Here is a 24,816-nt window from a genome sequence, read left to right as displayed (position 1 = left end):
ATGCATAAAACATAGATACATAAATAGGGAAAAAAGTTTTTTTTCCAATGCAGCTCTATTTAAAAGCCCATATAGCTTTATGGCTCCTCACAGCAAAATTGTTTACATACAGTATATTCTCTTAGATTTCTTGCTATCTCTACATCCAAAGACAATAAGTAACACTAAAGTGCATAGTGCTGAATAATTTTCAATACTGGTGCAAGACATGCTTAGAATAATTGCAGAGACAAAACCATATTGCAAGGTACAAAATAAGCTACTAAAATATGACAGCAATCAAATAAGGATGACAAATTATGTTAAGGTGCAGTGGTTAAAGTGCAAGCATGCTACTGAAGGTTTGCAATAGTTAGCTAGACAAGGAGGAGGCAAATAAACTAGATTTAAGGGGTATACATGACCTGGTTAGCAGGGAGCACCATGTGTAAAAAAGCTGAAGTTGAAAAGAGGATGGCTTCTACAAATGGATAATGTACCTAAACACGTCAAAATCCACAGACCACATCAATGTGACTAGTCACTTCTCATGGCCAAGCTGTGAGTCAGAATAGTCAAGGAGTCCAAGGTCAGAAGCCAGGAAGGCATGCCATAATCAGAAGGAAGAGACAAGCGTACTCCGGTAACATTCCAAAGGTAAGAATACCAGGAAATAGCGAATCAGAGCAGAAGGGGTTAAACAGACAGATGGTCAGAAAGAGGTCCAAAGTGAGGTAACGAAAGATCAAAATACTGAATGTAAGGCACAGAGGGAACAAACCACATTTAGCTTAATGTACATCTGGCAGAGGAGACAGTGCCTCCCATTCTCAGATTGGACAGCTAACCTGTCAATCAACACATCGACAGCTTCAGCATGCCTCTGTACCAGATTGGATGTCTGAGTTGTCAGTAACTGTGTCCCAGACAAACTGAGGGGGGAATCGTGACACTCAAAAAGCAGCAAGCTGAAGGTTTTATTAATGGCTCGCACAGTCCTTAGATCTGGACATCATTGAAAATCTATGGCTAGACCTCAAAACAGCAGTGCATGCAAGACGACCCAGGAATCTCACAGAACTGGAAGAAATTTTCCAAGGGAAAATGGATGAAAATCACTCAAACAAGAATTGAAAGACTCTTGGCTGGATTTTATATAGGATGATACTTTCCAAAGGGGTTGCTTCTAGGTACTAACCATGCAGGTTGCCCAAACTTTTGCATTGGCCCATTTTCCCTTTTGTAATTTTTAAAATTTAAAAGACGAAAAAAGATAGACTTACCAGCAATTCGGTTTCTATTAACCTACCACGACAGCACACAGGAGGACGTCTTTGCATCATAATTAGGGACAGGAAATACAAAAGGTCAAATAGTCCCTCCTACCTCCATTCCTCAGTGTTGTTAGAAAGGACCACAACGTATGGATGCTTACTATATACAAGTTAACCAGTTTCGGAATGTTTTCAGTATAGGGGTGGGAATTACTCATGCTGTCGTGGTAGGTTATTAGAAACCGAATTACCGGTAAGTCTAATTCTATTTTCTCTAATAATCCCCCACGACAGCACACAGGAGGCAATGCCAAAGACTGATGACTCAGGGACGGACAACCGTCTGGAGAACTTCTCTCAAATGCTAAATGTTTGACGGATGTTAAATCAAAGTCTATAATGTCTAACAAAGGTGTGGACAGACGACCAGATGGCTGCTCTGCATATCTGCTCGATGGAAGCGCAGGCCTTTTCCGCCCATGAAATGGATACTGCTCTGGTGGAATGAGCTCCTGAATCTTATAAGCTTCAATAAATCACTTTTTTAATCCAATTTGCCACTGTGGCCTTGGATACCTTCCTTCCCCTATTCAGGCCCTAGGGTTGAACAAATAGGTTTTTATCCTTTTTCCACTCTCTGGTAACGTGTAGATAATGTAGGACCGCTCTCCTTAAGTCGAGAGAGGAACTCTCCCTCTTTCTTGTTCTTCGGGTTCTGACAAAATGAGGGTACTATTATGTCCTGGTTTCTGTGGAAGTCTGAAACCAGATCCAGACAGAACACTAGTCGGTCTTCTATTGAAAGAGCCTGCAACTCCCCCAAGCGTCTGGCTGTTGTAATTGCTACCAGGAATGCTGTCTTCCAGGATAGCCATTCAGGGCCCGTAGACAGGGGTTCAAATGGTGAAAGGGTTAGGCCCTTTAGGATGATATTGAGGTCCCAAGCTGGAACCCGACTGACTGTTCTGGGACGCAGCCGTGTAGCTGCAGTCATAAATCTTTTATCCACCTATGGTTTGCTAGAGATTGGTCAAAGTATGAACACAGCAACCTGTACTTTTAGTGTACTGGGCCTGAGTCCCTTGTCTAGGCCATCTTGAAGAAAATCTAAGATTCTAGAGACATTGACCTTCTGGGGATCTGGTTGTTCTGGTGCACACCAGGAGTTGAATTTCTTCCAGGTCTTATGGTATATTGCATTGGTCACTGGTTTCCTACTTTTTTGCAGTGTCTGGATGACTGTCAGAGAGACCTTTGGCTCTTACGATCAAGACTTCAGAAGCCAAGCTGCCAGGTGTAACCTCTCTATTTCTGGGTGATAGACAGTCCTCTGATACTGCCACCATTCAAAGATCTCCTACACCAGGGACCAGTCTATGCTTAGTCTGGTTATGGTACCGTACCAGCTTCTTTTTGGCCAGAGGGGTGCCACTGAAATTACCCTGGTTTGTTTGTTCCTTATCTTCTGCAGAGTTTTTGGTAGGAGAGGAATCTGAGGGGAGGCGTAGCCTAGACTAAATCGCCATTGGTGGACTAAAGCATCTATACCCAGGCATCGGTCTCCTGGGTTCAGGGAGAAATAAGCCACCTTTGCGTTTTGGTGGTTGGCAATCCAATCGACCTCTGGGCACCCCCACCTTCTGGTTAACATCTGGAATACCTCCGGATCCAGACTCCACTCTCCCGGGTGAATATCTCTCCTGTTCAGGAAGTCTGCTTGTCTGTTGTCTACTCCTCTTATGTGAAGGTCTGATATGGATTGCAGGTTTTCCTCTGCCCACAAGAATATTTTTGCCGAGATGGCCTTCAGGTCCTCATGACTCGAGCTCCCCTGATGACGGAGATGTGCAACCGTCGTAATATTATCCGAGTAGATTCTTACATGGGTATCTTGGACTAGTGAAGCAGTTGCTTTGAGGGATTCCTCCACTGGGAAGGGATCAGATCTGATAATTTACCAACCATCCCAGTGATATTAATATCTGTGAAGCCTTCTGCATCCGCTTCTGTAACACCTGAGCTGGTGGGGCCACTAGCAGAAAATTGTCGAGGTACGGAATAATGCAAATCTGCCATTCCCTGATGTGGGCCATGATCTCGGACATCACCTTGGTGAAGGCTCTCGGAGCTGATAGTCCAAATGGAAGGACGTTGAACTGATAATGACGTGTCTGCCCCCCCAGTCACTGCAAATCTCAGCAATTTCCAATGTTCTGGATAAATTGGAATATGATAGTATGCATCTCGGAGGTCTATTGTCACCATGGAGAAACCTTTCCCTATTAGGGGAAATCGCTGATCTGATTTCTTCAATTTTGAACCTTCTGTAGCAGATGAATGGATTCAATGGCTTTAGGTTTATTATCACCGTGTGGGATCAGTCTGACTTGTTTATCAAGAAGAGCTTGGAGTAGTGACCTCTGTTCTTCTCCCGGAACCGGGGAGATTGCCCCGGAGATTAGCAGCTTCCATAGATCTATGTCCAGGGCGGACTGGAGTGTCTGAAGAAAGCTGGGTGATTCTTACTCTGCACGGAGGGTAAGAGGTAAATTCTATTCTCACTCCCCTCTGGATGGCTTCTAGGACCCAAGGACTGCTGAATATGGCCGGCCAATCCGGAAGGAAGCGAGAAACGTGCCCTTCCACTCTGGTGAGCGTCAAGATCTACGCTGGCATTGGTCCCGGGAGAGAAAAAGGTTCTTGTCCCGGCCCCCTTTCGGGTAGCTACATCTTCCTGTCTTTCCTTTCCCTTTGTATTGGGAAGGCTGTTCCTGTGAAGGGTCTCTTGACTGGGCTCCTCTTTGCCCTCTTCGGTTACGGAAGAGACTTCTTGTCCGAGACCTTTAATAGTTCGTCCAATGCCGGTCCGAACATATATTTGCCCTTGAAGGGAATGTAGCACAATTTGACTTTTGATGTAATTTCCCCATTCCAGGATCTCAGCCATAAGGTTCGTCTTGTTGAGTTAGATAGGTCTGCTGACCTAGCCGCTACCCGGAGAGATTCTGCCAAAGAATCCACTAAAAAGGCAGTGGCATTCTGGATAAGTGGGAGAGAGGCCAGGATCTCCTCTATAGGTGTCCCTGCTGCCAGGTGTTGTTCTAGTTGTCCTAACCAGAGGGACATTGATCTGGCCACTGAGGTGGAGACCGCACTTGTGCTTAGCAGAGCAGCTGACGTTTCCAAAGACTTCCTAAGCAGACCTTCCATCTTGCATTCCAGGAGGGGTCCTTCAATTGAGATGAATCTTCAAAGGGTAGGGATGTCTTCTTGCCAATCTGGGCGACCTGATCGTCCACCCTGAGTATCTCTGACCAGCATTGTGCCGTCTCATCAATTGGGAACCTCTCCTTTATCTCTGACGGATTATTCAGTCTCTTCTCTGGGGTTTCCCATTCTTCCAGTACCAGTTCCGTGATGTTTTTGTGGATTGGGAAGAACAATCTTTTCTTGGTTCGGAGGCCCCCAAACATTTCTTCCAGTACAGAACGTGTTGGTCTCTACTCCTCCACTTCCATAGTCCTTCTCACTGCAGAAATAAGATCCTCCAAATTGGCAGTAGAGAAGTAGTATCTCCTTTCCTGTGTATCTGGGTTGGAGCCAAGTTCTCCTTCCAGTCCTTAGGTATAGACTCCTGGGAATCAGATTCCTCTACCTGCTGAATTTTCCTTTTCCTTACTGCTGGGGTGGTACTCGGGCCTAGAGATAGCTGGCAAAGAGGCTAGGGAGGCCTGTATCTCCTGTCGGACAATATCTTTGATGTCCTCTTTCAAACAGGGCTGTTCCTCTTTTAGGACTCTGTTAATGCACCCCTGACATAGGGGTTTGCCATGTGAGGAGGAGAGTCTCTTGGCACATATTACACACTTGCGAGTAAGGCCCTTCGAATTGCTCCTGGGTGCAGGTTCCTTGTCCCCCTAGAAGAGAGAAGGCAGAAATTATACTGCTCAAAGAAATAAAGGTAACACTTAAAAAACAAAATGTAACTCCAAGTCAGTCACACTTCTGTGAAATCAAAACTGATTGTGATTCAATTTCTCCTGTTGTTGTGCAAATGGAATAAACAGTTAGAAATTATAGGAAGGTCACTAACATCCATGTCTCTGCTCAGTAAGAGTGTCCAGGGTTCCCTTTATTTTTTTGAGCAGTGTACTTTAAATATAATAGAACCTGCACCCTGGAAAACACCCAATGCCTGTGTACTTACAGGTATCGAGTAGCACTGGGCTCCACAGAAGCAGAGCGGGAAGGATCAGTCTCCATGACAGTATAGTCTGTCCTACCTTACTTGACCTTCTGTCCAGGACTCCTTTAATAGGGCGACCGAACCAGCGCCTCGCTCTGACCTGAGGGGCTCCTCCCCTGCTTCCCCTTGCAGTACATCCCCCGTAATCCGAGCCTCGCACCTCTGTCTCCAAAACTTCTCTCGTGGTGCGCCAGCTCTCTGGAATGCACTTCCCCAGATGATCAGACTGATACCTAGCCCCAACCTATTCAAGCGCGCTTTGAAAGTCTTAGTTTCTCACCGGTTAACGGTATTTTTCGGAGTCCATGACAGCACCACCTGAGAGGGGATCCGCCCTTCAGGAACAGGAAACCTACAGATACAAAAGGGCGGCACCTCTCCCACGCATCAGTTGGATTACAGAGCACAAGAGGACCACAATGGTTAATAGCAAAATTTATACACAGTGTTTTTTATACAACTATTCCTTACTAGTGTACATATAAGAGAAAGAAGTGCATATCCAAATTTAAACTACAAAAGGGGGGGGAATATACAGGTGCTGTCATGGACTCCGAAAAATACCGTTAACCGGTGAGTAACTAAGACTTTATTCGGTCGTCCATGACAGCACCACCTGAGAGATTTACAGAGAGTAATAACTATTTTAGGGAGGGACTACAGCCTGCAGTACCCTTATACCAAAAGAGAGGTCTGTGGAAGCACCCAAGTCTAGCCTATAATGATTATAAAAGGTGCTCAGAGAGGACCAAGTAGCCGCCTTACATATCTGGTCAATGGAGACTTCTGATCTCTCGGCCCACGAGGACGCCATGGCTCTGGTGGAATGCGCCCTCAGTTTTGCAGGTGCCGGTCTGCCCTTTGAGGTGTATGCAATTGAAATAGCCTCTCTAATCCACCTAGCTAGTGTATTTTTTGACACTCTACAGCCTTTCCTGGGACCTTGATGGGAGATAAATAGGGCATTCTCCTTTTTCCAGGGGTCAGTAACCGCCAGATATTCTTTAAGGCATTCTCTAACATCTAAGGTGTGTAATTTCTCTTCCTTCTCATTAGCTGGATTAGGGAGGAAGGATGGAAGGACTATTTCCTGTGTTCTATGAAAGCTAGAAACTACCTTCGGTAAGTACGCCGGGTCAGGTCTGAGTATTACCCTATCGTCCTTAAACTGTAAATAAGGAGGACGCCTAGATAATGCCTGGATGTCGCTTACTCTACGAGCTGAGGTTAGAGCTACCAGGAAGGCTACCTTGAGGGACAGGTTTTTTATAGAGGCTGATGAGATGGGTTCGAATGGAGCTTCTGTCATGGCTGTGAGGACTAGGTTCAAGTCCCATGGCATGAATCTATCCTTCACCACTGGCCTGGATCTACCTGCTGCCTTGATGAATCTACTGACCCAGTAATTACTCGCGATGTTGCAGCTAAAGTGGGCCCCCAAGGCTGAAGCTTGTACTTTGAGGGTACTAGTGGAGAGCCCCATTTCTAGACCTTTTTGAAGAAATTCTAAGATTTGATTTATAGGAGCCGAACCCCCAGCGACTACTCTAGAGTTCTTTAGGAATCTCTTCCAAATTCTGACATAGATCTTGGTAGTAGTGATCTTTCTACTTTTAAGTAGAGTGTCAACCAGGTCTGGGGAGAAGCCTTTATCTTTCAGCAGTGTCCGTTCAAACTCCACGCCGTCAGATGTAGGCCAGCCACCTGAGGATGAAAGACTGGGCCCTGGGATAGGAGATCCGGGATCTCCGGCAGGACCCAAGGATCGGACACTGACATGGTCCTGAGGCACGAGAACCAAGCCCTCCTGGGCCAAAACGGAGCGATCACTATAACTTTCGCTCTGTCTCTCCTGATTTTCCTCACCACTAGAGGTAATAGCGATAGGGGAGGGAAGGCATAGGATAGCCCGAAATCCCACTTTATCAGCAAGGAGTCTACCGCCAGGGGGTCTTCTCTGGGATTTAGTGAGCAAAATTGCCTTACTTTCCTGTTTTCCTTGGTGGCGAAGAGATCTATCTCTGGCAGTCCCCACTTCTGTACAATCAGGTCGAAGATAGAGTTTTTTAGGGACCATTCTCCTTGCCTTAAGAGATTGCGGCCCAGGAAATCTGCCGTGGTGTTTTCTTTCCCCTTTATATGTAGAGCTGTTAATGATAGGAAATGCTGCTCTGCTAGCTGGAACAGCCGTTCTGCTACATTCATCAGGGATTTGGAACGGGTCCCGCCTTGGTGGTTGATATACGCTACGGTGACCAGATTGTCGGAGAACACTCGCACATGATGGCCCTGTAGATACACAAGCAGTTCTTTAGCCGCCAGCTCTACTGCTGTCAAGTTGGATGACATCTCTATCTGATGATGCTCCCATAGGCCCTGGACCAGAATTTCCCCCATATGAGCCCCCCAACCGGAAGGGCTAGCATCCGCGGTGATTATGCGGGATATGTCATATTCCCAGGGAACCCCTCTGGATAAATTATTCTCGTCTAGCCACCATTCTAGGGACTCCCTTGTGTTTCGGGACAAGGTTAGCTGGCCCTCTAAGTAACCCCCAAGCATTTTTTGATGCCTTAAGACCTCGCCCTGTAGAGTTCTTGAATGAAACTGGGCCCACTGGACCGCCGGGATACAGGAGGAAAGTGAACCTAGAAGGGACATGGCTTTCCTGAGGGACATGGTCGGGTTATTGGAAGCGTTCAGGACCTGATAGTGTAGGCGAACCAGCTTCTCCAGGGGCAGACGGCATTCCTGTTTTTCGGAATCTAGGATGAGGCCCAAGAATTGTTGGATTCTCATCGGCTGTAACCGAGATTTTTTAATGTTAAGCAGCCATCCTAACCGTTCTAGGGCAGACCTTGCCCTTTGTAGCTGTTGCAAACAATGGTTAGCCGTTTTCCCTACAATCAAGAAGTCATCTAAGTAGGGAACTACTAAAATGTCTGATTCACGTAGATGGGCCATAACTTCCGCTACTACTTTAGTAAACACACGGGGAGCGACTGCCACCCCAAAGGGGAGGGCCGCATACTGGAAATGTTGAACTGATCCATCTAACTGCACTGCCACTCTGAGAAAACTCTGATGATCTGCATGAATGGGTATATGGTAGTAGGCATCTTTCAAATCTAACACCACCATGAAGCAGTTTTGAAACAGTAATTTTATTGTTGAATTAATTGTTTCCATCTTAAATGGACGTGTGACCAGGAATTCATTGAGGGATTTAAGATTTATTATGGTCCTAAAGGAACTGTCTGGCTTGCGGACCAGGAACAAAGGGGAGTAGAAACCTTTCCCCCTTTCTTCCTCTGGAACTTTAGTTAGGACCTTTTTATGGCAAAGATCCCGAACTTCAGCTTCCAGGGCAGACTGTTCTGATGAGGATGACCTAAGAGGAGTGACCTTAAAACGATCTTGGGGAACCCGGGAGAATTCTAGTCGTAGGCCCGCAGTTACCACCCCCAGTATCCAGTTGCTATTAGAGATTAATGCCCAGGCCGGGTAGAAGGCAGCTAGTCTCCCCCCTACCGGAGCAACTAGTCATTGGGGCGGCTTTTTAGTGTCCCGTGCTGGACCTTCCTGGCGCCCCCCTCCTCCGAACATGAATCCAGTACCTCTCCTTTTGTCGTCCCATCTGCCCTGATCCCTGGACGGCCTCCTATGGAAATATCCTTTCCTGGTAAAGGGGCGTCTAAAAGAGGGGTTCGGCAGACTGGGGAACTTCTTTTTATCGTCCCCGGCCTTCTCTAAAAGTTCATCCAGGACGGGCCCAAACAGGTATTCGCCCTCACAAGGAATGGAACAGAGTCGAGATCTGGCCTGGATGTCTCCTGGCCAGCATTTTAACCAGAGAGCCCTTCGAGCTGCGTTGGATAAACCTGCGGTCCTAGCCGCCATCCTCGCAGAATCTGCTGACGCATCAGCCAGAAAAGCAGCAGCACTTTGGATAACTGGTAAAGCTTTTCGAATGTATGCTCTTGAGGTTCCATCCTTCAATTGGGAATCCAGCTGATCCAGCCAGACCATCAAGGATCTGGCCGTACATGTGGCCGCTACCGCTGGTCTCAAGGCACCCGCTGACATCTCCCATGTTCCTTTCAGAAAAGAATCCGCTTTTTTATCTAGCGGGTCTTTTAAGGAGGCCATGTCATCGAAAGGTATGGAGGACTTTTTGGAGGCTTTGGCCACTGCCGCGTCCAGCTTAGGGGCCTTGTCCCATTTGGTTACCACTGGGTCATCAAACGGGTACCTTCGTTTGAAGGCAGGTGGCAAAGAACCTCTTTTTTCAGGCTTTTTCCATTCTCTATCTATTAGGTTTTGGACTTTATCATTCAACGGGAAGGATCTGCGCTTTCTGGGATCTAGGCCTCCGAACATCACGTCCTGTGCCGAAAGTTCCGGTTTTGTGTCTGCTACCCCCATGGTGGACCTTACTGCTTTAACTAACTTATCCATCTGGTCTAAGGGAAAGCAGAAACGGCTCGAGTCTTCCTCTGAAGATGATGAAGTGGAGGCCGGGGAATCTGAGGAGATATCGATTCCAGGTGCGGCCGAGGACTCTGAACCAGAGAGGTTAACATCTCTTCCCTTAGAGGAGTCTTTTTTAGATAGGGCCTTCACTTCTGTCCTGATTATCTCCCTCAGGCTTGTGGTGAAGTCCGGTGTTTCTTCCGCCACCTGTATGGACAGGGAAGAGTGTAAGGGCCTATCAATCTACCCCTATCCAACCCCTACCGTTTGTCGCACGCATGGCTGACACAACTTTTTAGGGTGGCCGTCTGGCAAAGGGCAATTACAGAGGGCACATTCCCTGTGCTTCTGCTTCCCCGTAGCTTTCCTTGCCTGCGAAAGAACAAAATAAAACACTGCATCAGGGTACATTCACGGAGATCTCTTACCCATGCAGATGAGGCAGGTACCGGGTCACGGAGGGAGGCAGGAGGGTCCTTTAGCCTGGAGGAACTTCTGTGGCTTTGTTCGCCCGTCCGTTTCTTCTTCTGCTGGCCACTCGCATGTGAATTCACTGTGGCCTGTTTCTCTGGGCGCTCCTGCGCCTCGTCCTGCTGCTCTGTGGGGGCTTCTGTCGAATCCATTGCTGGGCCTTCAGAAGCACCCCAGCAGCGTCACCTCCTGTGCTTTTAATGCCTCCCACAGTGTCCGGGTCAGCAGGGCTCTGGCGCGGCACCTCCCCCGGGTCCTCCCCCCCCCGCGACTCCCCCCCACATGCTCCGTCCCCCCCCCGGGTACCGCGCGCCGCCCCAGACCACCGAGCACTGGCGGCGCATCCCGGAAAGCCGTCCGGCACCCGACTTTCGGTTTCGGCGTTCCCGGCCCCGTCCCTTCCGCTGCGTCACTTCCGCCGCGCGATCAAGACCGCGGGAGCGCGCGGAAAGGAGCCGGCACGGCGCCCCCGGCTCCGGAATGCCTGCCGCCCCCACATGCGCCGACCTGCGCCCGCCGCACAGGCGCGACCGCCAGCCCCCGGCGAGAGAGAGAGAGGAGCAAGCAGAGACCGGGTGAATGCTACAGGAGGGGTTCCAGGGGTCATACATACCTTGTGCCGGCCCTATGGAGACGGCTGTCCACCGGACCCTCTGCTCCGCCTGCTCCAACCACTGTCGTGGTGACCTACCCGGCCCCACCGTGGCGCATCCAGGGACCCGAACTTGACCGAGGTAGGAGACCCCCCGCTACCTGGGTATCCCTCGACGACTCCATGATGGACCATCTGTAGGAAGTCCCGTCCTATAGGAACAGGAAACCAACTGCGTGGGAGAGGTGCCGCCCTTTTGTATCTGTAGGTTTCCTGTTCCTGAAGGGCGGATCCCCTCTCAGGTGGTGCTGTCATGGATGACCGAATAAAACCCATCTCTTCAAACAAGCCTACCACATCAACTACTCAGTAAACTAACTTTGCCCTGTTCCCTCCTTCCAAATATTATTCTGAATCTGCACCCTACTATTCATCTCCACACCCTCCATGCACACGATAACTGCACTTGATACTTGACTATTGCACTTTAACACACGGGCTGATGACCAGATCATCCAGCTTTATATGAAAATCCCTATTTATTATAATTGCCAGATCTGAAATAACAAGCACTTTTCACCTACTGTGTCTCCCCCCCATCCCATTTCCTTGTAGCTTGTAAGCTTGCGAGCAGGGACCTCACTCCTAATGTCACTGTTTAAATTGTCTTAACTTGTATTGAATTTATTGTCTGTACATGTCCCCGCTTAATTGTAAAGTGCTGCGGAATATGTTGGTGCTATATAAATAAAATAATTAGAATCCACACAGGAATCGATGCTGCAGCTTTCCCATTTTCAAATTTGCCGCCTTTTTGGTCCTGGCCGCAAACCGGAAGTGACGCTCTCCTTCAGCCGGTGTCTGACGTCACTTCCAGCCGCACAGCTCACACAGGAAGCAGTGAGGAGTGCTGTTAGAAGAAATCCCTGTGGCATCACAGATCCAGAGCTGGGGAGAAGATGGAACGGAGAGCTCGGTGAGGCCTCCGTTCGGAAGATTCCCCCAGACCTTACTCTACAGCGCAGACTGGGGGAGGAAGACGTCCTGAGTCCGGAGGAGACAGGAGCAGTGCGATGGAGAGGGAGGTAAGACTATCGCTTCCAGCTGCCCGGCTTTCCCGAATAATGCCCCTATGGTGTCTGCCGCTGGCACAGCACCCAGGATGACCTCTTCATCCCTATAGGGACAGGAAAAAACACTGACGAATGGAGATAGGAGGGACTATTTGAACTCTCGTATTTCCTGTCCCTATTAGGATGAGAGGACGTCCTCCTGTGTGCTGTCATTGTGGGGGGTTCAGAGAAAAAAAAATTTTTTCAGAAAATACAAAAGGCAGTGTGTCAACTTTAACTTTAGGCCTTTTAGAGATCATTTCACCTTCAACTTGCTTAACTGTTCACAATAATTTGACCAGAGGTGCCCAAACTTTTACAAGCCACTGTAGAGTTTTAGCGAGTAACAGGTAAGTAAATTTTTTTTTTTATTGCAATCCCCCCCAAATCAACCCACTTTTTCTTGATTCCCAACAGCTCCTTTAATGAATGAGAGAGCTAAATAAATTTAAAAAAAAAAAAACAAACAAAAAAAAAAAAAAACATGAAGAACCCCTTTAAGGGCATTTGTACAGTTTGAGGCAAATAAAAGAATATGGAAAGTGTGGGTAGCCAAAATTAAACAGATATAAAGTCACAAAACTCAAAAATGCCAGACATACAAAAGACAACATTTCAGTGAAAAATTATTTATGTAGTCACTAGAAAAGTGCAACACCACATGATGATCCTGAAAAAGTAAAAATACAAAAAAAATCCTTATTCAGATCATTATGTCAGATTTGTGAGACATCTAACAAATCATTAGTGGTCAAGGGATTATAACTGGATCATAAAGCAGTCCAACAGAAAAACTGCCCTTGTTGCCCAAAGCATACTGCGCTGGAGAATTGAAAGTGGCAATAAGGTTCTGTTCAGCATTTAATAAAATGGCAACGCAACTTTACCTTAAACTATCAATTGGGCTAGTAAAATGCAGAATTTCATATGATGCCAAAAATAGTCATACATATTGAGACTAATTTGTCAAACTGGTGAGACTCCTTTGACACGCTGGACACATCTCATGCCCCCTTCCTTTCCAATTTCTTCTACTTTTGCATCTTTATCACACTTGAATGTTTCAAATCTTTAAACTACTATTAAGATTATACAAAGATAACCAAAAGAAAACACAAAATAATGCTTTTCAAATTTAAAATTTACTAAAGGAAAAATGCTGACATTTTCTACCTGGACCCATGTATGAAAGTATTTTATGTTCTAAATCAACTACTTAACCAAATAAAATAAGCAACAGGCTTCAATTTCACTAGCCATGCTAAAAAGAGGATTGCTGCCTGACTTGTTGAATCTAAACATCACATGTTTGACATTGAGCCGGCTAGAGGGTCTCAAAAAGCAGCACGTAATGTTCTAAAGAGATTAAGTTACAGATGTCAATAAAGTTACTGTTTCAAAAAGATGAAAGCGTTCTCAAAGCCACTGCTAAGATCGTGGGCCACTTATCCAAAAATTGAGAAAATATGGGATAGCGGTCAACATTCCCTGGAGCGGCTGATATACTAAAATTTCACAAAGAGCAATTACTCTGGGAATGTCATACAAGTGTAGAAGAAGCTAGACAAATCATTTAAGGAACCTGCCTCATTTACCATCAATGTATGGCATCACAATATGAAGTACAACAGGCAAAAATGGGATCTATGGGAGACCTGAAAGGTGCAAACCAATGCGGACCAAAAATAATCAAATTACCAATGATCACCAGTACCTCAGCCCTGGGTGCTGACTAGAGAAAAGCGAATTTGTTCGGTTTTTGTCCCCAAATCAGATTTTTACATATTCGAACACTATTCGTGCCGAATGGATGTTTAATGATCGGTTCCGAACATATTCAGTAATTTCTACTCTTTCTACTCCCATTGACTCTAATGACTTTCGGCTGTGTTCGACGAATATTGCATAAACAAAATTCGATGCCGATCATATTAGGAACCGAATCCGAACAAATTCAATCATCTCTAGTGCTGACCAGAATCTACTCTATACAAAAAGATTTACATGACATCCAAGACATTTGGGGAGAACATTCTGCAGATTAATGAGTTCTGGGTCCGATTGCATCTGGTGTAAGGTTAGCACTTCGCACCACTTCACCCATAAGAACAGCACACAAGTAAAACATGGTAGTATTATGGTGTATGGCAGCTTAGATTCTACAGGTTGTCACTGATGAAACCACACAAGGAGAATATCCGCCCATCTGTTCATGACCTAAAAATCAAGAACAGATGGGTTTTGCAGAAAGTTAATAATCCGAGACACACAAGCAAGTCCATCTCTGATCATAAGTTACAACATAAAGTTTTAAAGTAGTCAAGTCAAAGTGCTAAATTTAATCCCATTGAGATTCACTTGGCAGTGTAAGCTTAAGAACTATATGAAGTAGATGAATTAAAACAATTCTGCAGAGAGTGGGCCGAAATTCCTCCACAGATGTAAAATAGTTATCAGAAGTCATTAATCTTAAGTCAACAATTATTGTCAAGCTGCTATACTCTAATATGGTTAGCTCACTTCTGCATTAGGAGGTGAGAGACTGGTGATGGCGCATCTACAGACATCTGCTGCATGCACTTTTCCTATTCTGATCAAATCTCACTTTTTGTTTCTACAAATCCAAAGACTGAACTCTATGGATGCCCCATGAAAAAGCTTCTAGTGAAAAGTAAGTTGGGGGGTTGTGTTGTATCTAGTGGTAGTATTTACCTTTGCGCACTGCTTTATAGACTTACTGGCCATCCAAAGTACACTTTTGTTATAACTACTTGCTTTCTTTTTTCAGGGTTTTACTTCACAGTTCCTTTTCATAGTATACCCATGTCAGTGAGATATAGCACACATTTACTATGTAATACTTGATCTCTATATAGTTTGGAGCTAGTTTTTCTTTGTATGAGGTACCATACATATTCAATTTTATGTAACTTTTTATATGGATGAGAACAAAGTATCTGTTTTACTTCTATTCCATGGTGTGCAATATTTGTAGTATACCCTTAAAGACATGGAAACCTCATTTCAGATAACCTTTAAAACAGGGAGGTCACTAAGAAACACAAGTAAATCAAAGTAAATAAGACATTATATGAAATGTATCTGAAGAATGGCAAATAAACGTGTGGACAACGTATTTTGTCCAGAGTTAATTAGACCACAGACTCTGTGCTACGAGCTTGATAAAAAAAATCTTGATCAAAACTGTTCTTTCCCAAATAGAGCTGTAAAATGTATGGTTTTATAATTAATTCTTGGTAGATATTTAATAAAGGGGTCACAACATTCAATCACAAAAAGTTAAAGCAAAAGTATTAAAAAAATTTATATATATATATATATATATATATATATATATATATATATATATATATATATATATATATATATATACACACACTTGTATATTTATGATGCAGTGTTGTCATATTGGGTTATTACGGTAAGTAGTAACTGTCACCTATCCACAAGTGGTGAGGTTGGACCCCAGCAGACACCAGAATGTAGGGGGCTTCTGTCCCGTGGCAATGTAGATGCTTGACGACTACTACAGTTCTTATGTATTAGACTGACATAAATAGAAATATGCTCCTAATCAGCGGAGGTCAAGGAATCAGATCCACAGAAATTATCTATCCTGTGGATAATTGATAATTTGTTATCAGAATACTCTAAGGCTATGTGCCCACGTAGCGATTTTTAAGCGTTTTTGCCGCGATTTTCGGCGCGAAAACGCTTAAAAATCGTGTACAGAACGCCCCCCATGCATTCCTATGGCATTCCGCACATGCTGTGCTAATGCTGCGCTTTTTTCCGCGGCAGAATCGCATCGCGGAAAAAATCGCAGCATGCTCATTCTTTTGTGCGGAATCGCAAAGAATTGTCGCGATTCCGCACCCACAGGAATGCATGAGAATCGCTGACTTCCCGCATGTGGCTATGCCCACCATGCGGGAAGTTAAGCGTCTCATGTGCGGTTGGTACCCACGGTGTGGAGGAGAGGAGACTGTCCTCCAGGCCCTGGGTACCATACCCCTGTAAAAAAAGAATAAAAAATTAAAAAAAAAAAAAAAAAAAAAAAAAAAAAAATCGGGGTATATTTACCTTCCGATGTCCCGCGCTGCATTCCCGGCCTAGCGTTCCCAGTAATGCCTTGTGGCAAGGCCCTGTAATGACGTGGTCTCGCGAGATCGCTATAGCAACGCGAGACTACGTCATCACAGGTCTCGCAAGGCATTACTGGGAACGCTGAGGCCCGGGAATGCAGCGCGGGACGCCGGAAGGTAAATATACCCCGATTTTTTTGATTTTTTTTTAGCATTTTAACATCCTATCTTTTACTATTGATGCTGCATAGGTGGCCTCAATAGTAAAAACCTGGTCACACTTGTCAAAACACTATGTTTGACAAGTGTGACCAACCTGTCAATCACTTTCCAAGCGATGCTTCAAATCGCTTGGAAAGTGCTTGAATATCGCACGCGAAAATCGCGGCAAAATCGCGATCATAATCGCGGTAAAATCGCAGTGAAATCGCAGTGAAATCGCACGGAAAAAAACGCGCGATTTCTGGGAAGGAGTCCGGTTTTTAGTGAGCGTTTTAAAACGCTACGTGGGCCCACAGCCTTAATTGCAGTAATTAAAGTTTATCTGTGTATTGGCAGGTATTCTCATGCTGGCATCACAGATTCCTGCTTGAGGGTAGGACAGAGATCAGTGGAATAGTTTCATCATCAACCAGAACTGTGCACTCACTGATACAGAAGTGGAGAGGAGGTGCACCAACACTGGCAGAGATCACTCTTCAAAGACAGATATATTTGCTTTCGAGCAGGGATTTAAAAAACTTTATAGCAAAAGACCATGTAAGTGTTGAGCTCCTTGCCCCAGAAACCATCCTCTGCTAAAACTACTGCTGTGACCAATAACCTAGACAGCAATCAGTACAAAAAAAAAACAAAAAAAAAAAAAAAACACACACACACACACACACACACACACACACACACACACACACACACACACTAAAAACTGAGCATTCTGAAGAAAAGTTAAAATGCCAAGTTTTTTGTTTTTACAAGCATGTTTTTTATTTATTTATTTTTTTTTTAAAGAAAACTCATTTAACTTTCCAGAGATTTGCTGTTCATGTATGCTATGAAGGGGAAAGTGTTCCCATAATACGACATAAATATATCATGTTCATCATATGAACACTAGATCAGCTTAAACTTACATCAAATATTGTGAAGGGGTTAAGTCATGATCAGGAAAGGGTTCTCAAAAAATTGACGTAAACTTATGTCATGGCAGATAAGATGTGCCTGTAACAATTGCAGTCCAGGAACTTTGCTTGAGTGATAGGCAAGCTTTAGCTGTCACATCCAGGGGTGGTGCACATCACCCTGGACAATTTAACCCCTAAATGCCACAATCAATAGCAATCCCAGTATTTGGAAGGCTAGGAGAGGGAGGGTGGTCCCTCTCCTGCCCAATCGGCACCCCAGTAACGCAATCATGAGCTGCTGAGGGTACTCATTGCAACCCCATGTCAAATGATGACCTCTGCATCTGCCAGCTATGGAGGCCTGTTAGATCATGCCAGGTGCATGGTTGAAAAGGAGTTCTGTCACTGTAAGGTTATGGTCACACTAAGTATTTGGTCAGCATTGTATATAAGCAATTGTAAGCTAAAGGCTACTTTTACACTTGCCATGTTTTTGCAGCCCCAATATATTTCTATGGGGCGGCAAAAACGGCCCGCAAAAATACATCGGAGCGCTGTGTGCCTTATGGCCATGAGACCCATATATACGGCTTGCTCTATATTTTTCACGGCTCACGGACACGGCCTCCATTTAAATCAATGGTACATCAAAAACTTGTTTTTGCGGTACACTGTATTTGCAGATCACCGTGTTTTTTCCCCTGCAATCTGTTACAACAGGGAAAAACGGCGATCCAAAATCACGGCAATATGGCCCATAAAAACGGGCTGCAAAAAAACTGGCATGTGTAAAAGTAGCCTAAACCAGGTGAGTAACAATCAGAAAAGGTATATAGAAGCAAGTGCACCAATTCTGCATTTTTTATCCCACTCCTGGTTTTATCTTAGAAATACAGATGTGAAATATTGACCAAATACTGATAATGTAAGGCACCAAAACTGCAAAAGATTGCTCAAGCAAGGTTAATCAATGGGAATCCAGAATTGGTGTGCACATGCTGCGGAAAATTCTGTCCCGATTCCCAGCGTTTTATTTTCCGCAGCATGTCAATTCTTTTTGCAGATCTGCAGTTTTTCTGCACCCATTGACTTACATACAGTCATGGCCAAAAGTTTTGAGAATGACACAAATATTAATTTTTACAAAGTGTACTGCTTCATTTTTTCTAATGGCAATTTGCATATACTCCAGAATGTTATAAAGAGTGATCAGCTTAAACAGCAATTACTTGCAAAGTCAATATTTGCCTAGAAAATGAACTTTATCCCCCAAAACACATTTCAACATCATTGCAGCCCTGCCTTAAAAGGACCAGCTAACATCGTTTCAGTGATTGCTCCATTAACACAGGTGTGGGTATTGATGAGGACAGGGCTGGAGATCAATCTGTCATGATTAAGTAAGAATGACACCACTGGACAATTTAAAAGGAGGCTGGTGCTTGGCATCATTGTTTCTCTTCTGTTAACCATGGTTATCTCTAAAGAAACACGTGCAGTCATCATTGCACTGCACAAAAATGGCCTAACAGGGAAGAGTATCGCAGCTAGAAAGATTGCACCTCAGTCAACAATCTATCGCATCATCAAGAACTTCAAGGAGAGTGGTTCCCTTGTTGCCAAAAAGGCTCCAGGGCGCCCAAGAAAGACCAGCAAGCGCCAGGACCGTCTCTTAAAAGTGTTTCAGCTGCGGAATCGGGCTACCAGCAGTGCAGAGCTTGCTCAGGAATGGCAGCAGGCAGGTGTGAGTGCATCTGCACGCACTGTGAGGCGGAGACTCTTGGAGCAAGGCCTGGTCTCAAGGAGGTCAGCAAAGAAGTCACTTCTCTCCAGGAAAAACATCATGGACAGACTGATATTCTACAAGAGGTACAGGGAGTGGACTGCTGAGGACTGGGGTAAAGTCATTTTCTCTGATGAATCCCCTTTTCGATTGTTTGGGACATCTGGAAAACGGCTTATTTGGAGAAGACCAGGTGAGCGCTACCACCAGTCTTGTCTCATGCCAACTGTCAAGCATCCTGAAACCATGTGTGGGGTTGCTTCTCAGCCAAGGGAATGGGCTCTCTCTCAGTCTTGCCTAAAAACACAGCCATGAATAAAGAATGGTACCAGAATGTCCTCCAAGAGCAACTTCCCCCAACCGTCCAAGAGCAGTTTGGCGATCAACAATGCCTTTTTTTAACATGATGGAGCACCTTGCCATAAAGCAAAAGGTGATAACTAAATGGCTCAGGGAACAAAACAGAGATTTTGGGACCATGGCCTGGAAACTCCCCAGATCTAAATCCCATTGAGAACTTGTGGTCAATCATCAAGAGACAGGTGGACAAACAAAAACCTTCAAATTCAGACAAAATAAAAGCATTGATTTTGCAAGAATGGACTGCTATCAGTCAGGATTTGATCCAGAAGTTGATTGAGAGCATGCCAGGGAGAATTGCTGAGGTCCTGAAGAAGAAGGGTCAACACTGCAAATATTGACTTGCTGCATTAACTCATTCTAACTGTCAATATAACCTTTTGCTACTCATAATATGATTGCAATTATATTTCTGTATGTGATAAAAACATCTGACAAACACACATAAAAACCAGAGGGCAGCAGATCATGTGAAAATATAATATTTGTCATTCTCTAAACTTTTGGCCATGACTGTAGAGTCAGTAAAATCCGCAGCTAAACCGCAGGTGTAAAAAAGGTTTGTGTATTTGCGTGCCAAAAACGCTGGAGAAAGGAAATTATGTCAGGCGGAAAATGTGCATGGACGGAGAATGGGTGTCTGCTGGTGTGTGTACCTAGGCGTCTGATGGGACTACTACTCCCATCCGGCTATCTCTGCTGTCACATAACAGTGATAGCATGAGCAGATGATGGGAGAATCCCATCATGCGGTGCCTGTGTTCAATTGTAAAAAAAAAACAAAAAAAAAACAAACAAACACCAACACATTTACACGTAAAGTCATAATCCCTGACACCCAAGTCTCCAGCAAGCAATCAAAAACATTTACTCCCTGTACGCCGTAGTCCATTTAATAACGAGTGTCCCATGATGACCTCATCTGTAGAACAGCGACATCAGGAGATGTGACCGCACTACCCGGCCTCCGGCGATACACTGTGGGAGGATAACCTTATGTCAGTTTATCGCCGGAGGCCGGGTGAGATAGTCATGGGACACTAATGGACTACGTCGGACAGGGAGTATCATATGTTGGATTATTTTATTTTTGTTGCAGGAGACAAGGGCGTCAGGGATTAGGCATTCAGTAAGTATAGTAAATTAAGATTCAATAAAGGAGACTGTATGACCGCATTTACTTGAGTATAAGCCGACCCGAGTACAAGCCGAGGCCCCTAATTTTGCAACGGAAAACTGGCTAAGCCTAATGACTCAAGTATAAGCCAGGTGTACATTGTCCCCTCATCCCTATCCTGCTCTGTGTGGCTCTCCCCCCTCCCAGTATGCGTGGCTCGGCTCCCCCTTCTATGTATGGCTCAGCTCCCTGTCCTCACCCATGCTTTCAATGCCCTCTGAGCAGCCCCAGTCCTCCTCCGTGCTTCCAATGCCCTCTGTGCAGCCCCCGTCCAACTCCATGCTGCCACCGTCCTCCTCCGTGCTTCCAATGCCCTCTGTGCAGCACCCGTCCTCCATGCTTGCCCTGTCCTTCCCCAGGCCTCCTCCTTCATACTCACCCTGCTGTGCCGTCGTTGAACGTCCCTGCATCCTCCGTTGTCCAGCGCTGACAGCTTCTACCCACCTTCAGCGGTCACATGATACCACTCATTAAGGTCATGAATATGCTTCCATGCCCATGGGCGTCCATATTCATGAGCTTAATGAGCGGTACCATGTGACCGCTGAAGGCAGGATGAAGCTGTCGGCTCTGGGACAAGGAGGATGCATGGGACATTCAGCGAGGCACGGGAGGGGCGAGTATGACTTCCCAGCCACCGGCTCCTGCCGCCGCTCCCCCTCCCCCGCTGGTTTCTGCTGAATGACTCGTGTATAAGCAGAGGGGGCATTTTCAGCACAAAAAAAAAAAAAAAAGTGCTGAAAATCTCAGCTTATACATGAGTATATACAGTACTTTCTTATAGACGCCTCTCCATTACTAGCCTATGGGCTTGATGTCACCTGGCAATACAAAGGTGATATCAACCCCACAAATATGAACCCCACTTGCCACGGCTACAGGGCAAGTGGGAAGAGCAAGGCTAAGTGCCAGAATTGGTGCATCTATAAGATGCGCCATTTCTGGGACGTCTGAGAGCTGATGCTTTTTTAGCAGCTGTGACCTGATATTAACCCCTTTACCCAAGGGTGATTTGCATGTTACTGACCAGGCCAATTTTTACAATTCTGACCACTGTCCATATATGCGGTAATAATTCTGGAACACTTCCATGGATCCCCACGATTGACATTGTTTTTTTCTTGACATTGTACTTCAGTGGTAAGATTTCTTTGATTATGACTTGCGTTTGTGAAGAAAAAAAATGGAAATGTGGCGAAAATTTCACAATTTTCAACTGAGTTTTCATGCCCTTAATCATAGATATGTCACATAAAAATAATTAAGTAACATTTCTCACATGTTTACATCAAATTTTTTTTGTTAGGAAGTTTTAAGGGTTAAAAGCAGGGCTGTGGAGTCGGTAAGCCACAGTTGCGACTCAGACTCCTGGATTTTATCAGGCTCCGACTCAGACTCCGGCTCCGACTCCTTCATAAATGGCCAATTCATAACAAATTTACTGTTGTAAAATATTAAACATCGTGCTTATTCAGTTTCTCACCATCATATAAGTAATCAGACCACTTAGAGCAAAAACTACATTTATTAGAATACAATTAGAATATAGCAAATAACTTTTATAAACTTTTCTAAACTAAGTAAATATGCAATAAACACTTTTATGCAGTTAATAAGAAGAAATCTATAAAATTTGTCCTCAGAAAAAGTATTGCCTCTGTCAGATCCTCCTTCATGGATGCCCTCAAATCTGATCTAATTATTTTGAGAGCAGAGAACAACCTCTCTACACTAACTTGTGTTGGTGGCAAAGCAGTAACCACTCGGGCAACATCTCTGACAATGTCAGGATACAGAGGAATCGCTTGTTATTTTTGATGAACGGTCAAATTTCTCAATTTCTTTTAGTGCACATGAAAAATTCTGCTGAAATGTACTGGCTGTGTTCCTTGATGGGGATGACTCTTCTATGCGGGAACGCTTTGCACGGTCCTCGTGATCCAAATATTTTTCGAAATTAAATTCTTCATCAGTTGATGATGAGGGTGAAGATGTGGCAGGACGACCAAATTCTTCTTGTTCCTCCTGACTGTTCTGCAACCCTTTCATCCTTACTGCTATTTCAAACAGAGCTTCTTTTCCTTTACTTAGCTGTTGATCATCTAGAAGAATCCGATGCATTGGGTCTACATAAACAGCTGCCAAAAGAATGTTATTTTGTAATAGTAGCTCCTCTCTCCGTTTCATTGATGTAACAATGCCACTTGCAATTAACCCTCCTCTTTGGGACAGGCGAAACATCAGGTTCTTCCACTCCTTTAAGAAAATCCCTGGAGTTAAGTCCTCTGCTTGTAATTTTTTAGTCACTGTAAATGGGTGCTCTAGCAATTTTTCCAGCTCAGTCACCTGATTCCACTGACTTTCATTTAGCGTCAGTTGAGGGTTAGCCATGTCTACAAGAAAGGTTTTCAGTTCAACCAAGCGCTGAATCATTAAGTACTGCCCCATCGTGTGGCTTGATCAATAATTGCCCCTTTTCCAGCACGTCTCTTCAAAATTGAGTCAACTTTAGGGGTTCCGGCAACAGTAGCCAATTTTCTCACCTTGCCAATCAGTGCAGCAGCATGTCCTTCTTGCAGACTGTCTCTTATAGCCAGCTGTAGTGTATGCACAACACAGCGCATGTGATGAATGAAAGAACATATTGACACAGTTTCAACAAGATCTAAACTATCATGTTGCTGTTCATCTGAAGCAACTTCAGTTTGCTCCTCAGTTACAATACTGTGTTCCTCTATTTCAAACATTTCTGTGTCTGTGGACCCAGAATGTTCTTCTAGCTGCTGGTCACCATCATTACTCTCATTCATTAGCTTAATAGTACTTATATTTGAAGCATTGTCCGTTACGACAGAAAGAACTTGCTCTTTTTTAAGTTCATAGTCTTGCAGAACCTTTTCCACCAAGACCTGGAGAAACTCACTGGTGTGATGAGCTTTGGTGTCTTTTACTGCCAATGTCTTGGTAACTAATTCATTTTTGTCACAAACAAATCGGACATTGATGGCAAAATAGTTCACTCTGACGTGTGCAGGCATCCATTTTAAGAAACAGAAAGCGTCCCTTGAGAGTTTTTTTAAGTTCTTCCTTTTGTTTAAAAGCTTCTTCGATTACTAATTTTCTAATACTCTCTCTCTCCAGAGAAACACCAAGCTTGCGGGCCATTTCCCCATTCAGACACAAAAGCTGGTCATGAAAATAATGAAATAGGCACACTATCCTTTACAACAAGCTCTATGATCTGTTTTTTAAATGTATCTACTGTCATTGTCACAGTAACTTTGTCACTGACAAAATATCTTGCAACTGATGGCTGCAAAGTTCTCTGCTCCTTTGTTTGGCTAGAAGAGCTGGGCACTGGTTCATTGCTTTGGATGCAGTCTTTCTCATCCACTGCTTTCAGTACTTCTGGATGAAAGCCCTGTAAATGTCTCTTTAGATTAGAAGCTCTGGTAGGAGCATTTTTATCTTTGCCTGAATATGCACTCATCTTGGCTTCACAGCATTTGTTTTCGTCTGGATCATTTGTCATACACTGACAGACATAATCTTTTCTATCTTGAGAGATGGTGAAATGTTCAAATACAGCTGATTTAATGTGATGCTTCTTTGACATTCTCAGGTTTTTAATTCTGCATTCACAATCCAAATGACAATTGTTTTTCCTAAAAACAATTGTACAAACATTGCCAGGTCGTACAACTGATATAGTGGTCAGTAATACTGTTATTATTCTTCATGTACTCACAGTTAACTGATGCAAAGTTTGTTGAAAGGATAATACTTCTTACAGTCTTCCTCTTCTGAGTAGCAGGCAGCTGTGAGATGCTTGGAAGACGCACACCTAGTATGATCTAGTCTAGAGGAGGAGCTTTACTACTAAGAATTTGCAACACATTTTCACTTTCAGTTTCATACATTGTAAGTAGGGGGGTTGGGGCAGCATGAGGTTAACCAAGTATAAGATTAGATAAGGGCAGTGGAGAACAGTGACACACAAGAAGTAAGAAATGTCTCTATCTCCAGCAGAACTGCTTATCACTGTTGTTCATAGTTTAATAGAACATATATATTTGAGTAACATTTATAAAATTCATATGAAAATTCAATTATGAAATATTA

General features: G+C 44.5%; 1 protein-coding gene across 3 annotated transcripts in view; it reads right to left on the bottom strand.

Annotated features, from left to right (window-relative positions):
* The window catches only part of UGGT2 (UDP-glucose glycoprotein glucosyltransferase 2), a 548,948-nt gene that overhangs the window by 492,614 nt on the left and 31,518 nt on the right, over positions 1 to 24,816 (bottom strand). The gene's annotated exons all lie outside the window — the stretch shown is intronic.

The sequence above is a fragment of the Dendrobates tinctorius genome, unplaced genomic scaffold (assembly GCF_039654945.1).
Source record: "Dendrobates tinctorius isolate UK_male_01 unplaced genomic scaffold, ASM3965494v1 ptg000026l, whole genome shotgun sequence".
Lineage (NCBI taxonomy): Eukaryota > Metazoa > Chordata > Amphibia > Anura > Dendrobatidae > Dendrobates > Dendrobates tinctorius.
Note: the sequence above shows the minus strand (reverse complement) of the source record. Positions and strands in the feature narration are given on the sequence as shown.